Source organism: Rhincodon typus, chromosome 8, assembly GCF_021869965.1.
Source record: "Rhincodon typus isolate 14 chromosome 8, sRhiTyp1.1, whole genome shotgun sequence".
In the NCBI taxonomy this organism is placed as follows: domain Eukaryota; kingdom Metazoa; phylum Chordata; class Chondrichthyes; order Orectolobiformes; family Rhincodontidae; genus Rhincodon; species Rhincodon typus.
In genome coordinates this window covers 81,085,774-81,101,451 of record NC_063339.1, presented here as the reverse complement: position 1 = coordinate 81,101,451, position 15,678 = coordinate 81,085,774, and the positions used below count along the sequence as shown (strand labels likewise).

Genomic DNA, 15,678 nt, shown 5'->3' with positions numbered 1-15,678 from the left:
CTATGCTAAATTGCAGTAAAAGGTGACACATCTGGCAGCACCAATTGAGTTTGAAAGGTGCTTAAATATTGTAAATACCCACTATTGGGAAACTCAATTTTAGCTGCCAGACAGTAAATCAATTAAGCTCACCCTTTTCATGGGTGACAAACAGCCACAAACCCTGCTTCTCATGGACGTAGGCAAAGAACAGAGCAGTTTGGAAAATAAATGAGAAGCAGTGAATGCAGTGTAGTTGTAGTTTCAAAAAAAAAAGATACAAGCAAGAAGCTTTTACACACAATGAGGGCAGATGGAATTGGAGATAACATATTTGCATGGTGTTATGACCCACCAGGGTAGTGTGCCACAAATCAAGTCCCACTTTCCCAAAATTGTGCCAAATGTTGAGGACATTTCCTTTAAGAGTACCTCAATTTACCTGACTTTCAGATCAAGGTTGGTAGAATGCACAGACTAAGTTCAACAAAAATTATTATTTATTACAAATAATTCGACTACATCTACAGGTAAACATAGATAAACCATTGACAAATAACACGAATTAAAACTGTAATCACTTTATAAACTTCCTCTTGGAACAAACAGACCAACAAAGAGGGATAGTAGACTGTTAATGGAGGTCGAAACAAACTGAAAAGTCAGTTCAATGGTCTTTGCTTCCTGTTTCTGATGTTGAGATGATTGTCTTTGGCTAGCCAACCTCATTGAAGCTCAGGTATCTTTCTCTGGATACTTCCGCTGGGTTGTTAGCAACACAAAGTGGCTGATTCGTTTGGAAACGTCTCGGATTTATTAATTCAAAAGTCACAGCTTACAGCAACCACCACAGGAAAAGTAAATAGTTGCTCAGGTTTAAACTGAGTTATTGACTGCAGAGAACAGGGAACTTCTGAGCTGGAAGAAAATGTGCACATTTCTTTATTCCCCTCTCTCTGTATTTGTAACTTGTTTCTAGCACCAAACTGCTCAACTACCTGAGAATTCAGAGAATCAATCATACAGTTGTTGGCAACCAAAATGTCCGTCTTTGAAAGCAGTCACCACTGCACAGACACCATAATTAACATTGTGTTGCCAGCAAGAGTTGCATCAGATCATACCGTCAGCTCCAGATAATCTGCAAACTGAGCTTCAACTATTGCCTGTTCAAACGGTTGATTACATTGCCTGGTATGAGTATCAGATAACTTGCTTACAAAACTTCAGTCACTCTTTAAAACACTGGTCTATAAAACAGTTCTCTCATTTCAGGACAGCATGGTGGCTCAGTGGTTAGCACTGCTGCTTCACAGTGCCAGGGACCCAGGTTTGATTCCTCCTTTACTGACCATCTGTGTGGAGTTTGCACATTCTCCCTGTCTGCATGGCACTCCTGACTTGTGCCTTGTGGGTGGCAGAGAGGCTCTGTGGAGTCAGGAGGTGAGTTGCTCACCACAGTATTCCTAGACTCTGACCTGCTCTGACTATATTTACATGATAAGTCCAGTTGAGTCTGGTCAATGAAAACCCCCAGGATGTTGAGAGTGGGGGATTCAGTTATGATAACACCATTGAATGTCATCTATTGGACAGGGTCATTGCTTGGTACTTGTGTGACATGAATGTTACTTACCCCCACCCTGTAACCAGTGGGGTTCCACAGGGATCAGTGCTGGGACCGCAACTGTTTACAATATTTATTAATGACTTGGAGTAAGGAAGTGAATGTACTGTAGCCAAATTTGCAGCCAACACAAAAGTGGTGAAAAGGCAAGTTACAAGAGGGATTCAAACTGAGTGATAATAATAGGTTTATGAGTCTGTACAAAATGGAATGTAATGTAGAAAAATGTGAAGTTGTTCATTTTGCAAGGGCGAACAAAAGAATAGTATTATTTAAATAGAAAAAACTGCAGGAAGCTGCAACACAAAGGGACTTAGGAGTCCTGTGCACAAAAGTGCAGCAGATAATTAGGAAGGCTAATGGACTGTTAGCCCTTATATCAAGAGGGTTGGAGCACAAAGTAGGGAAGTCTGACTGCAACTGTACAAGGTGCTAGTGAGACGACATGCGGTGTACATTGTATTTGGTCCATTTGTATAAAAAAAGGTGTCATTTCCTTGGAGGCAATTCAGAGAAGGTTCACTAGGATGATCCCTAGTATGGAGGGACTGTCTCATGAATAAAGGTTAAACAGGTTGGGCCTACTCACTGGAGTTTAGAAGAATGAGAGGTGATCTCACTGAATCATATTGGCAAATGGGACTAGATTAATTTAGGATTTAGGGTTGATATGGACAAGTTTGACCGAAGGGCCTGTTTCCATGCTGTACAGCTCTATGACTCTATTTAAATAAAAGCAATGAGCAGGGTTACCGAGAAAAAAAATGTAAGAGATCAGCATTAAGTTCAAATGCTCAGTGAGCCAGTGCAAACACTATGGGCTGAATAGCCTCCTTTTGCACTGTAATAACTGATTCGCTGAACTACATCTCAAAAAACAAAAGGCAAAACATATCAGCTATTGAAGAAAAATTAACTACATTCTGACATGAAACACACGATGTATCATGCAATATCATTTCATAGTATCATAGAATCAGTGCAGAAGCGCCCTTCAGGCTATCAAATGTGTACTGCCAAAAATATAATATTTTCTATACCAGTTGCATAATAACACTTCAAGTCAGCATCCGTGGACAGAAAGCAAGCTAGCGTTGAGTCTAGATGACGTTTCATCACAGCTGAAGTGTGTGCATCTGCGTGCGTGCAGTGTGTAGTGTGTTAGTGGAGAAAAGCTGTTAATAGTTTAGATGAAGTGATCGGATTCTCACATTCCAATCACTTAATCTGAACAATCAACATCTCTTCTCCACCAGTACTCTACACCCCACCCTCCCCACACACCCCCACTCCCAACTATATATATGCTCTCCCGTCCACACTTCACTTCAGCTCCGATGAACAGTCATCTAGACTCAAAATGTTAGCTTCCTCGCTTTCCATGGATGCTGTTTGACCTGCTGTGATCCCCAGCATTTGTTGTTTCCAGTACTGAATCCAGCATCTGCAGTTATTTGCTCCTATAACACTTCAAGTGATCATGAAGTACTTTTTAAATGTTGTGAGGTTTCATACCTCAACTATCCTCCCAGGCCATCCATTCCAGACTCCCACCAACTTTTGGTTGAAAGAGTTCTTCCTTAAATCCCTTCTAAATCTGCTGCCTTTCACTTTAAAATTATGCACCCTTGTTATTGATCCTCCAACTAAGGGGCACAGCTGCTTTCTATTCACCTTGTCCATGCCCCTCATAACCTTATACACCTTAATCAGTTCCCTCCTCAACGTTCTCTGCTCCAAAAAAAACAACCTGAGGCTCACTTTATAGCTAAGTGCTCCATCCCAAGCAACATCCTGGTGCATCTCCTCTGTACTTCCTCCAATGAAAGCACATCCTTCCTATACTGCGGAGGCCAGAACAGCACACAGTACTCTAGCTGTGGCCTAACCAAAGTCCTACACAGCTCCAACATGACCTGCCTGCTCTTATAATCAATGCCTCAACTGATAAAGGCGAGTCCTTTTCTTAATTCTCTCGTGGGATGTGGGTATCACTGACAGGCCTATATTTATTACCCATTCATAATTGAGAAGTTGGTGGCTCTGCTGCCTTTTTGAACTATGATGGTTTTAACTGACATCATGTTAATTTGCCAGTGGAGCTGTTAAATAATGCCTAATTACCTAATTTCCTTCTGATTTCCAAATCTATCATTGTTTGCTACCCCAGATTTCCAGTTCTGTCATTATAATATTAAGATCTCTTCAAATATCTCTTTTCTCCAAGTTGTGGTTGTATTTGTCAGCTTGTAAAACTACCTGGTATACAGGGTGGTACAATTTTTAACTGAAAGGAGACATTATAAACAAAACACAACTGGCAAGGTGCCTCCAGCCTTCTATGATGTTTTGAACCACAACTGGAATGTGAATCCTCACCGCATGCAATTTGGTATAAATTTGATATTGGTGGAATAATCATCATTGGTAATAAACGCTCCAAAATGGGTTTAATAGTCATCTCAAATCCCTTTTTAATCAAATTAGCATAAATTAAATGGTATTTTGTGCTACAGGCGGCAATCTAATTTATCAACTCAGTTACTTTGTTCACTTGGAACAATTTGGCCAAATTCAAAAATTAGTTAACTGAAGGACCACAAAGCATGTGCTTTATCGATACTGTACAGCCAAGCCACCTAACCCGCACGTCTATGGACTGTGGGAAGAAACTGGAGCACCTGGACGAAACTGACGCAGCCATGGGCAGAATGCGCAAACTCCACACAGACTTTCACAGCACAGTGGCTCAGTGGTTGCACTGCTGCCTCACAGCGCCAGGGACCCGGGTTTGATTCCACCCTCGGGCAACTGTCTGTGTGGAGTTTGCACATCTCCCAGTGTCTGCGGGTACTCCGGTTTCCTCCCACAGTCCAAAGATGTGCAGGGTGGGTGGATTGGCTATGCTAAATTGCCTGTAGTGTTCAGGGATGTGTAGCTTAGGTGCGTTATAAGGGGATGGGTCTGGGTGGGATGCTCCAAGGGTCGGTGTGGACTTGTTGGGCCGAAGGGCATGTTTCAACACTGTAGGGATTCAATGATCTACAATCTATGATCAATGAAAGTGGAATTGAACCCGGCATGGTGAGGGAGCAATGCTAACCACTGAGCCACCGTGCTGCCCCAACGTTAACATTCTTTCTGAAAATGGCTTGATGAAACTGCTCTACTGACACACAACTGCACCTGAACATTTTCCTCCCACTGTGCCAATTATCAACACACTATGCAGTAGCACAAGTTAAATTTGACATGCAAAATCCAGTCAACAACTTTGTTGGAAGCAACACCACTCTGCATAAAAAGGCATGTTTTGATAAAGGTCTCAAACGTTTTGAAGAGTTATGCAAAGATACATATTGATAGATTATTTCCACTGCTCAAGAGATTATAAGAGGACATAAAATTATAGTCACGAAAGACGGATAGACAATAATGCTTTAACAATAATGCTATAACAAGGAATTCTCTGTTACAAACTGATTGCTGAAGCCAATTCATAAATTCTTTTAAATAGAAATTAAACAATGCTTGAAAAAATATTAAACAATAGGCTTGACTGCAATTACAAAAAATGCTGGCACAGTCTTGAGTTAATTAACTGTAATCTCCTTTGACTCCACAAAATATAGAATAAATCCATGCAACTGATTCAATTTTAGTGATCCTCTGAATATTTGTAGCACATTTTGAAATTATTTCATGACAAGTGCTTGAAATGCCATTTCCAATTTAGGCTCAAAGTAATAATGAAAAAACAAAAAACTGTGAATGCTGGAAATCAAACAAAAACAGAATGCTAGACAAACTCAGCATGTCTGGCAGCAACTGTGGAGAGAAAAACAGAGTTAACATTTCGAGTCCAGCAACTCTTCACCATAACTGAAAATAGCTGGAAAATGTTGATGACGAAGTAGGGTTGAGAACGAGAGAGAGCGAGAAAAATAAGGGATTGGCAAATAAAAAAGCTGATAACAAACTCAAGAGAGAGGTAATGGCTAGGTGGCGTGCTAACGAGGAATGTAAATGCCGGGATTAACGCATAAAATACAGGCTGGGGGGGTGGCTGCTGCACATGGTAACAAACAGAGGAGGGAGTCATGATCTGAAATTGTTAAATTCAAGTGTCGAGTCCTGAGGGCTGGCAGGTATCTAGGCAGAATATGAGTGCTGTTCCTCCAGTTTGTGTCGAGCTTTACTGGAACACTGCATCAAGCCTGAAACAGAGATACTGATGTGGGAACACGGTGGTGTGTTGAAGTGGCAGGCAACTGGAAGCTTGGAGTCGTTTCATAGAAGGTAGGTGTTCAGCAAGCGGTTGCCCAGTCTGCATTTCAACTCTCCTGGAAGGTGTGCCTGGGGCTTTGGATAGTGAGGAGGGAGGAAGTAAATGGACAGATGTTACACCTTCTGCGATTTTATGAGGTGTTGGAGTGGAGAAGGAGTGAACCAGGGTATCTCGGAGGTAAAGGTCCCTGTGGAACACTGACAAGGGAGGGGAGGGGGATATGCATCTGATTGTGGAACCCCACTGCAGATGGTGGAAATAGCAGTTATGATCCTTTGGATGCAGAGGCTGCGGGGTGAAAAGTGTTGACTGAGGGACCCTGTCAGTGTCTTGCGAGGGAAGTAGTGAGGGCAGAAATGTGGGAAATGGGTCGTACCAGCTGAGGGCCCCATCAACCACAGTAGCAGGGAATACTCAGCTGAGGAAAAAAGGTGGAATAAAAGGTGGACACCTCAGAACAGATGCGAAAGAGAGGTAGAAACTGGGTAAACAGGATGGAGTCCTTACAAGAAGCAGCGTGTGAGGATGTCTAGTTACATTAGCTGTGGGAGTCAGTGGTTTTGTAATGAATATCAGTGGCCTGCCTAGCTCCATAAATGGAAACAGGGATGTCAAGGAAAGGAAGGGAGAAGTTAAAGATGGACCAGGTGAAAGTGAGGGCATTGTGGATATTAGAAGCAAAATTGATTTTTAAAAAATTTCCTATTCCAGGCAAGAGAGACGGAATCGATGTACCAGAAAAGGAGGTGTGCACGTACACGTACCCATGGCCACAGCTTTGATCTGAAGAAAGTGAGAGGAGTTAAGATAAAAGTGTTCAAAGTGAGGAAAGTTCAGCCAGGCAGAGGAGGGTGGTGGTGGATGGAGATGCTTCAGACCTTCTCTCGGAGGAGAAGAAGCAAAGAGCCCGGAGACCGACCTGATGGGGGATGAGCATGTAAAGGGATTGCACGTCCACGGTGCAGTGGCAGCAGCTGGTACTTGTAAACCAGAAATTCTGAAATTGATGTAAAGCATCAGACAAATTGCAGATGTAAGTGGGAAGGGACTAGACAAAAGGACAGAAAATGAAGTCAGAGTAGGAGGAAATAAGTTCTGTGGGGCAGAAGCAATGTGTCTGCACTCGACCAAGGATCATCTTCCACCATTTCAGACAATTCCAGCACAACGCTACTGCCAAACACATCTTCCTTCTCACTCCACCTATCTGCATTTCACAGGGACCTTTCCCTCTGGGACACCCTAGTCCAGTCCTTGAAGACCACCAATGGCACCTTCCCATGTAACCACAGAAGGCGCAATACCTTGCCCTTCACATTTTTCCTGCACATCATCCAAGGGGCTAAACAGTCCTTCCAAGTGAAACTGCATTTCACCTGATCCTACTCCAAACTGGTCTTTTGCATTCACTGCACTCAATGTGACCTACTGTACATTGGAGACAAATGCATACTGGGTAACCACTTTGCAGAGCACCTCCAGTCCATGTACAGGCGTGACCTGACCTTCCCAAAGTTGGTAAATTTTAAAACACATCTTGCTCGCATGCCCACTTGTCTATCCTTGGCATCCAGCAAATCACAGTGCAAATTTGGAGAATCAACATCTCATCTTCAGCCCAGGCACCTTACAACCTCCTGGACTTAATAGTGAATTCACCACTTTCAGATTGTGAACTCTCTCCCATTTTCTCCCTTTTAGCTTTACTTGTCGGACTTTATGTCACCATATCCTTTCTCCCCTCCCCACACACCAGGGGGATCATCTGTTCTTTATTGTTTGGCAATTAGTCAAACCATTGTTCTACCATTCTCATATTCTAATCACTTAATCAGCACTATCAGCTCCTTTCCTCCAGCAGCACTCCACGCTCACACTATTGCATAAATGCTGCCCCGCCCACCACACTTCACGTCAGCTCTGAAGAAAACTCATCTAAACTCGAAATGTTAGCTTGCTTTCTCTCCACAGATGCCGCCTGACCCACTGTGATTTCCAGCATTCAGAGATAGCAAGAATTGCAGATGCTGGAGTCAGAGTCAATACAGTGTGGAGCTGGAGGAACACAGCAGGTCAAGCAGCATTAGAGGAGCAGGAAAGACAACGTTTTGGGTTTTACACCCTTCATCAGGACTGGGAAGGGGCAAGGGAGTTCATAAATAAGTACAGGGAGAGGGGGTGGGGCTGGGGAAAGGCAAGTGGGGTAGTGATATGTAGATGCAGGTTGGGGGTAGTCGGGATAGGTCATGGGAAGGGTGGGGCAAATAGATGAGAAAAAAGATGGACAGGTTGTGTCAGGTCAAGGAGGTGGGGATGAGAGGAAGAGTTGGACATGGGATGAGACTGGGGGTGGGGAGATTTTGAAACTGGTGAATTCTATGTTGAGGCCATCGCTCCCAAGGCGAGATATAAGATTTGTTCCTCCAGTTTATGTGTGGTCATTGTGACACTGGAGGCAGCCCAGGATGGACATGTCACCAAGGGAGAGGGAGGGGGAGTTAAAATGGTTGGCAACCCAAAGGTGTTGTTGATTATAGCACACAGAGCGCAGATGCTCTGCGAATAGGTCAGCAAGTCTGCGCTTGTTCTCACCAACGTAGGAGACCACATCAGGAGCAACAGATACAGTAGACCAGGTTGGAGGACGTACAGGTGAATGCCTGTCAGATTTGGAAAGATTGTCTGGGGCCTTGGATGGAGGACAGAGGGAAGGTGTAGGGGCAGGTGTACACCTCCTCCCTTTGCAGGGAAAAGATGCCAGATGTGGTGGGGTTCGTGGGGAGTGCGGAGCATATGAGGGAGTCGCGGAGTGAGTGGTACCTACTGAAGGCAGATAGGGGTAATATCTCTTTTGTGGTGGCCTGATTGCAGGTGGCAAAAGTGGCAGAGGATGATGCGCTAGATGAGGAGGTCGGTGGTATGAGAGGGCCAGGGGAACTCTGTCCCTAATGTTTTTTTTGAGGACAGACGTGTAGGAAATGCAAGAGATGTGGTTGAGGGCATTATGAATCACCAGAAGGGGAAGTTACGGTCCTTGAAGTAGGACGACATCTGGGATGTCTGGGAGTGGAACACTCCACGTTGGGAGCTGATGCGGCGGAGGCAGATGAATTGGGAGAATGGGGTAGTATTCTTGCAGGAGGGTGGGTGAGAAGAGGTGTAGTTAAGGTACCTATAGATGTCGGTGCTGAGACGGAGAGGTCCAGGAAGGGGAGGGAGGTGTCGCAGACGATCTAGGTGAATTTGAGGTTGAGGTGAAAGATGCTAGTAAATTTGATGAACTGTTCAAACTCCTCAGGGGAGAGCAAGGCAGCGCCAATACAGTCATCAATGTAGCAGAGGACGAGATGAAGGATGGTGTCAGTGCAACTGTGGAAGAAGGTCTGTTCCATCCTATGAAGGGGCAGGCATAGCTCGAACCCTTGTGGGTGCCCATAGCCACCACTTTAGGTTGTGGGAGGAATTGAAAGAAAGGTTGTTGAGGGTAAGAGCAAGTTCCATTACGCAGATGAGTGTGTCGGTGGAGAGGTACTGGTAGGGCCCATGGGAGAGGAAAAAGTGGAGGAATTTTTAGGCCCTCCTCACAGAGGATACTGATATAGAGAGACATGTCCATGGTGAAGATGAGGTGTTGGGGGCCAGGGAATTGAAAGTCTTTGAGGTGGTGCAGGGCACGGGTAGTGTCACCAGTGTAGGTAGGGAGTTCCTGGACTTGGGGGAGAAAACGAAGTCAAGGTAGGCGGACATGAGTTCAGTGAGGCAGGAGCAAGCAGAGAGAATGGGTCGACTGGGGCTGTCAGGTTTGTGGATTTTGGGAATGAGATAGAAATGGACAGGGAAAGATGAGATTTGAGGCTATGAGCGGGAATTTTCCTGAGGTAATGAGGTTATTGATGGCCGGGTGATCAGGGATGGGGTCATAATTGAGGGGATAGTAAGTGGTGGTGCTGAAGAGCTGTTGCCTGGTCTCAGCGATGTGAAGATCAGTACATTATACCACCACAGCACCCACACCCACACCCCTAACCCCCACCTTATCAGCGGGTTTGACGGTGAGGTTGGGCTTGGAGTGGCGGGAACAGAGGGATGCATTTTCTGTTATGGAGAGGTTGCAGTGAGTGAAAGGGGTGGACAGATAGTCATGTTAGTTTGTGGGAACCTGAAGGAAGAGAAAGATTCAACCTTAGGTTTCCCTTCTATCATTATCCAAATGAATTGGAAAAATGCTGGTATGAGCAGGTCACAATCAAACTCAAACTAGCATGATGACTTTCATGGTCTCGTTTTAGATTAACAACAGGCACCCAGGTGAGATACTAATCAACACTTAGGACTAGTCATCATCATAGCATAGCATGGCATGGCATAATACTTTAAAGTGAGTACTGGGAAGAGGAATGCAGAACAATTCATTATGACAAAGTGCTTGTTCTCTCTCAAATCAGATTTAATCTTTGTGACAAAGGCATCATGAGGCTGGAGATGAGAGGAAGTTTGTTCTTGCTTGAATAATAGCAATGGTCCATATCTCCCCAGTAACTCTTCTGTTTGTAACAGCATCCTGGCCTCAACACAACCAAAGGCTAATATCTCAATAAAAACCTATTTGCTGGTTGAAAACAGAGAATGGGATACGGAATGTATTGTTGCTCTCATCTAAGTACTGGCCTGTAATATCCAAAGCAGCATTTTAATTCATGATTACATGTACTGAGTGCATTCAAATTAACATTGGAACTGGTTCAATTTTAACTTCAGAAAGCAATTCAGCTCATCTTGAAACTTAATCTATGTCATGACAGCAAGATGTCATTGGGACAATTATTGCACTCCAACATAGGATTCTCTTTGTCCAGAAGTAGTACATCTAAATTATGCATTGAATTTCTAGCTGAGTTATGGTTTTGACTATATATTTGATATGTAAAAATCAAATGGTTAATGTGGGCAGCAGAATGGTTCAGTGGTCAGCTTGCTGCCTCACAGTGCCAGGGACCCAGGTTCAATTCCACCCCAAGTGACTGTCTGTGTCGAGTTTACACTTCTTGTCTGCAGGATTTCCTCCGGGTGCTCTGGTTTCCTTCCATAGTCCAAAGTTGTGCTGATTAGGTGGATTGGCCATGCTAAATTGCCCATAGTTGTGTAGGCTAGGTGGACGAGCCATGGGAAATGCAGGGTTACAGGGAAAGAGTAGAGGGGTGGGCTCGGGTGGAATGCTCTTTTGAGGCACCGTAAAGTCATACAGCATGGAAACACACCTTTCGGTCCAACCAGTCCATGTCAATCATAATCCCAAACTAAACTAGTCCCACCTGCCAGCACTTGGCCCACATCCCTCCAAACATTTCTTTGCCCTGCACTTATCTAAATTCCTTTTAAACATTGTAACTGTACCCACATCCTCCAATCCCTCTGGAAGTTCATTCCACATACGAACCACTCTGTGTTTAAACAAAAATTGTCCCTCATGTCTTTTTTAAATTTTTATTCTCTCACCTTAAAAATATGCCCCAATCTTGAAATTCCCTGCCCTAAGGAAAAGACTCCTGTCGTTCACCAGATCTATACTCCTCATGATTTTATAACCCTCTACAATGACACTTCTCAACCTCCTACACTCCAGTGAAAGAAGTCCCAGACTATCCAGCCTCTACTCAAACCCTCTATTCCTGGCAACATCCTGGTAAATCTCTTCTGAACCTTCTCCAGCTTCCTATAACTGGGCGACCAGAACTGGACACTGCTCCAAAAGAGGCCTCACCAATGTCTTGTACAACATCAACATAACATCCCAACTCCTATGACCAATGAGGGCAAGCAGGCTAAATGCCTTCTTAACCACCATTTTTGTATGTAATACAAACTTCAAAGGAATTACGTATCTAAACCTCTAGGTCTCTCTGTTCTACAACACTAGCTAAGGCACTACTTTTAATTGTGCAAGACTCGCTCGTTTGTTTTACCAAAACACAATACCTCGTATTTATCCAAATTAAACTCTATCTGCCGCTCTACGGCCCATTGACCCAAGATCTCTTTGTAATCCTAAGTAACCTTCTTCGTTGTCCACTACACCACCAATTTTGGGGTCATCTGCAAACTTACTAACCATGCCTTCTACATTCTCATCTAAATCGTTAATATAAATTGACAAAAGTGGACCAGCACCAATCCCTGTGTAACACCACTGGTCACATGTCTCCCGTCAGAAAAACAACCCATCACACTCGGTTCATGCCATTGCCAATTAGGTCCAAAATTGGCTTAATCTCGCCCTGACTCCCAAGTAATTTAATTTTATTAATTAGTCTACCATCCGGAACCTTGTCAAAGGCTTTACCAAAGTCCGAATAAACAATGTTTATCACTCTGCCCTCAAACTTCTCAGTTACTTCTTCAAAAAACGCAATCAAGTTTGTGAGTCACGATTTCCTTTGCACAAAACTATGTTGACCATGCCTATTCATTCCTTGCCTGTCCAAATGCATATAATCCTATCTTTCAGAATCACTTCCAACAGTCAGTGTGGACTTAATGGGTCAAATAGCCTACTTCCACATTGTCAGGATTCTAAATAGGTCAAAATTGTTCTGCATCACCACACTTCCACAGAATTGTGTGACTACATTTTTCTAAGACAGATTTGCATGTCTATGAACAGGACTGCACTTATTGATGAATTCAACACACAGTTAAAATATTAAGTCTAACACTGTAGTTCAAGATACTATAAGTCTGAACTCATAATCCATTGACACTTTCCAAAATATGAGATCAGAAGTATAATTCCATAACTCAAAGCTCTTTTTAAGGGAGGGCTGACCTTTGCTTTTTGAGTTTTAAAACGGCTCTAGAATTCATAGTTGTTGTAATTTAAAAGAAAATGACCTGCTTACATTGGTGGGTGGTTCATTAATATATTGTTCGTTGAATATTACTTCCCATAAATGTTTTTTGGTACGGGGAACACTGACATCAGGATCACATAGCTGATGTAAAATCTCAGAGGCGTGGACTAATACTCAAGAGAACAGGAACTCAGAGATAGTAGGAACTGCAGATGCTGGAGAATCTGAGATAACAAGGTGTAGAGCTGGATGAACACAGCAGGCCAAGCAGCATCAGAAGAGCAGAAAATTTTCTGAAGAAGGGTCTAGGCCCGAAACGTCAGCCTTCCTGCTCCTCTGATGCTGCTTGGCCTGCGGTTCATCCAGCTCTACACCTTAGAACAGGAACTCATACTGGCTCAGATAGCCAGATGACTAGTGTACAGTTCTGAACAATCCCAACAGCATAGATTCAATTCCTATCTTAGCTAAAGTAGGCTTGGCATCTGTCTCCTGGCTCTGCCCCTGACAGTGGAAGCCAAACGACAAATGACCACAGACAAAAACTGACAAAGAAACAGCATGGATACAGCATCAGCAGAGTCAAAGAGCTACCTTTGGACAAAGTACTCATCAAATGAAATGTTAGGAGCTCAAATCCTGTTATAACAGATTAAGAACTGGTTTCAGTTACAAGCAAAAAAAATCTGTAAATAAAATATGGCCATGAAGCTGTCCATTTATCATAAAATCTCAACTGAATTCGTGAATACAATTAAACAAAAACTTAATTTCCTGAGAAAAGCTGACTCCAGACCAATGCCAAAAGGCATAAATCTTGGGTGGTTTCTGAACCAGTCTAGCAAAACCAACATACGCAGCCTCCTCCCAACCTACAACCATCGAGATCTCTGCACTCTAATTCTGACCTGAATCAATGAATTAGCTTAAATGTCACATGTACTCACATGAGTACAGTGAAAAGTTGACAAGTCACCACTGACGGCACCATCTTAGGTACCACCTACGTACAGATTTTTAAGTACAAATTGTTAGGGAAAAAAATTTAAAAATTAGAAAACTAAAATTAGAAAATAAAATGAATTAGGAAAATAGAGAAATGAGCTCAGAATAATAGTCCTGCTAACCGCACCAGGCTTCACCTCGACGTCTGGAGTCCAAGCCCACGCCAGCTTTCACCCCAGGCATTGTCAATGCCACTCGAGGACACGAGGTAAAAAGGAAAAGAAATGCAATTACTACACATTACTATACTATTACTACACGGTTTCCCCATTACCGCGTAGTATCAAAAATGTCTTTCAAAATGTTTTTATGGATATTGTTGTCAAATTCTTGTATATTAACTGTACCTTATAAATGTCAGTTGTTTACACTCCTGTCTTACTAAAATAAGGATGTGTATATTTCACTACCACAGTTGTTTATAATTTCAATTATAGTTTTACATAATTTAAGCAAGTTCTTTGCTCTTCATCCTAACAGGTAAGGCAATGGAAGGGGATTTGAAATGAACATTACGGAATTTTTAAGTTGAGGCATTGTGAGACAGAGGCTAGGGAAGATGAGCAACCAAAGAGGTGATAGATAAATAACATTTGTAACAAGAGACAGGCAACAGAGTTTTAAATGAGAGACAACAAGGTGCAGGGTTGGATGAACACAGCAGGCCAAGCAGCATCAGAGGAGCAGAGAGGCTGACGTTTTGGGCCTAGACCCTTCATCAGAAAAGGGGGAGGGGAAGGGGGTTTTGAAATAAATAGGGAGAGAGTGGGAGGCGGATAGAAGAGGGATAGAGGAGAGGATAGGTGGAGAGGAAACAAACAGGTCGAAGAGGCGGGGATGGAGCCAGGAAAGGTGAGTGTAGGTAGGGAGTTAGGAAGGGGATAGGTCAGTCCAGGGAGGACGGACAGGTCAAGGGGGCGGGATGAGGTTGGTCGGTAGGAGATGGAGGTGCGGCTTGAGGTGGGAGGAGGGGATAGGTGGGAGGAAGAACAGGTTAGGGAGGCAGGGACGAGCTGGACTGGTTTTGGGATGCGGTAGGGGGAGGGGAGATTTTGAAACTTGTGAAATCCACATTGATACCATTGGGCTGCAGGGTTCCCAAGCGGAATATGAGTTGCTGTTCCTGCAACCTTCGGGTGGCATCACTGTGGCACTGCAGGAGGCCCAGGATGGACATGTCGTCTGAGGAATGGGTGGGGGAGTTGAAATGGTTCGCGACTGGGAGGTGCAGTTGATTGTTGCGAACCGAGCGTAGGTGTTCTGCAAAGCGGTCCCCGAGTCTCCGCTTGGTTTCCCCAATGTAGAGGAAGCCACACCGGGTACAGCGGATGCAGTATACCACATTGGCAGATGTGCAGGTGAACATCTGCTTGATGTGGAAAGTCTTCTTGGGGCCTGGGATGAAGGTGAGGGAGGAGGTATGGGGGCAGGTGTAGCACTTCCTGCGGTTGCAGGGAAAAGTGCCGGGTGTGGTGGAGCTGGAGGGGAGTGTGGAGCGGACAAGGGAGTCACGGAGAGAGTTGTCCCTCCAGAAAGCAGATAAAGGTGGGGAGGGAAAAATGTCTTTGGTGGTGGGGTCGGATTGCAGATGGCGGAAGTGTCGGAGGATGATGTGTTGGATCCGGAGGTTGGTGGGGTGGTACGTGAGGACGAGGGGGATTCTTTTTTGGTTCTTATTGCGTGGACGGAGTGTGAGGGATGAGGTGCGGGAGATGTGGGAGACACGGTTGAGGGCGTTCTCGACCACCGAGGAGGGGAAGTTACGGTCCTTGAAAAACGAGGACAACTGAGATGTACGGGAGTGGAATGCCTCATCCTGGGAGCAGATGCGGCGGAGGCGAAGGAGTTGGGAATAGGGGATAGCATTTTTGCAGGAAGGTGGGTGGGAGGAGGAGTATTCTAGGTAGCTGTGGGAGTCGGTGGGCTTGAAA

At 44.2% G+C, this 15,678-nt stretch overlaps 1 protein-coding gene across 6 annotated transcripts in view; it reads right to left on the bottom strand.

Moving 5' to 3' along the window:
• The window catches only part of numb (NUMB endocytic adaptor protein), a 252,505-nt gene that overhangs the window by 137,552 nt on the left and 99,275 nt on the right, over positions 1–15,678 (bottom strand). The gene's annotated exons all lie outside the window — the stretch shown is intronic.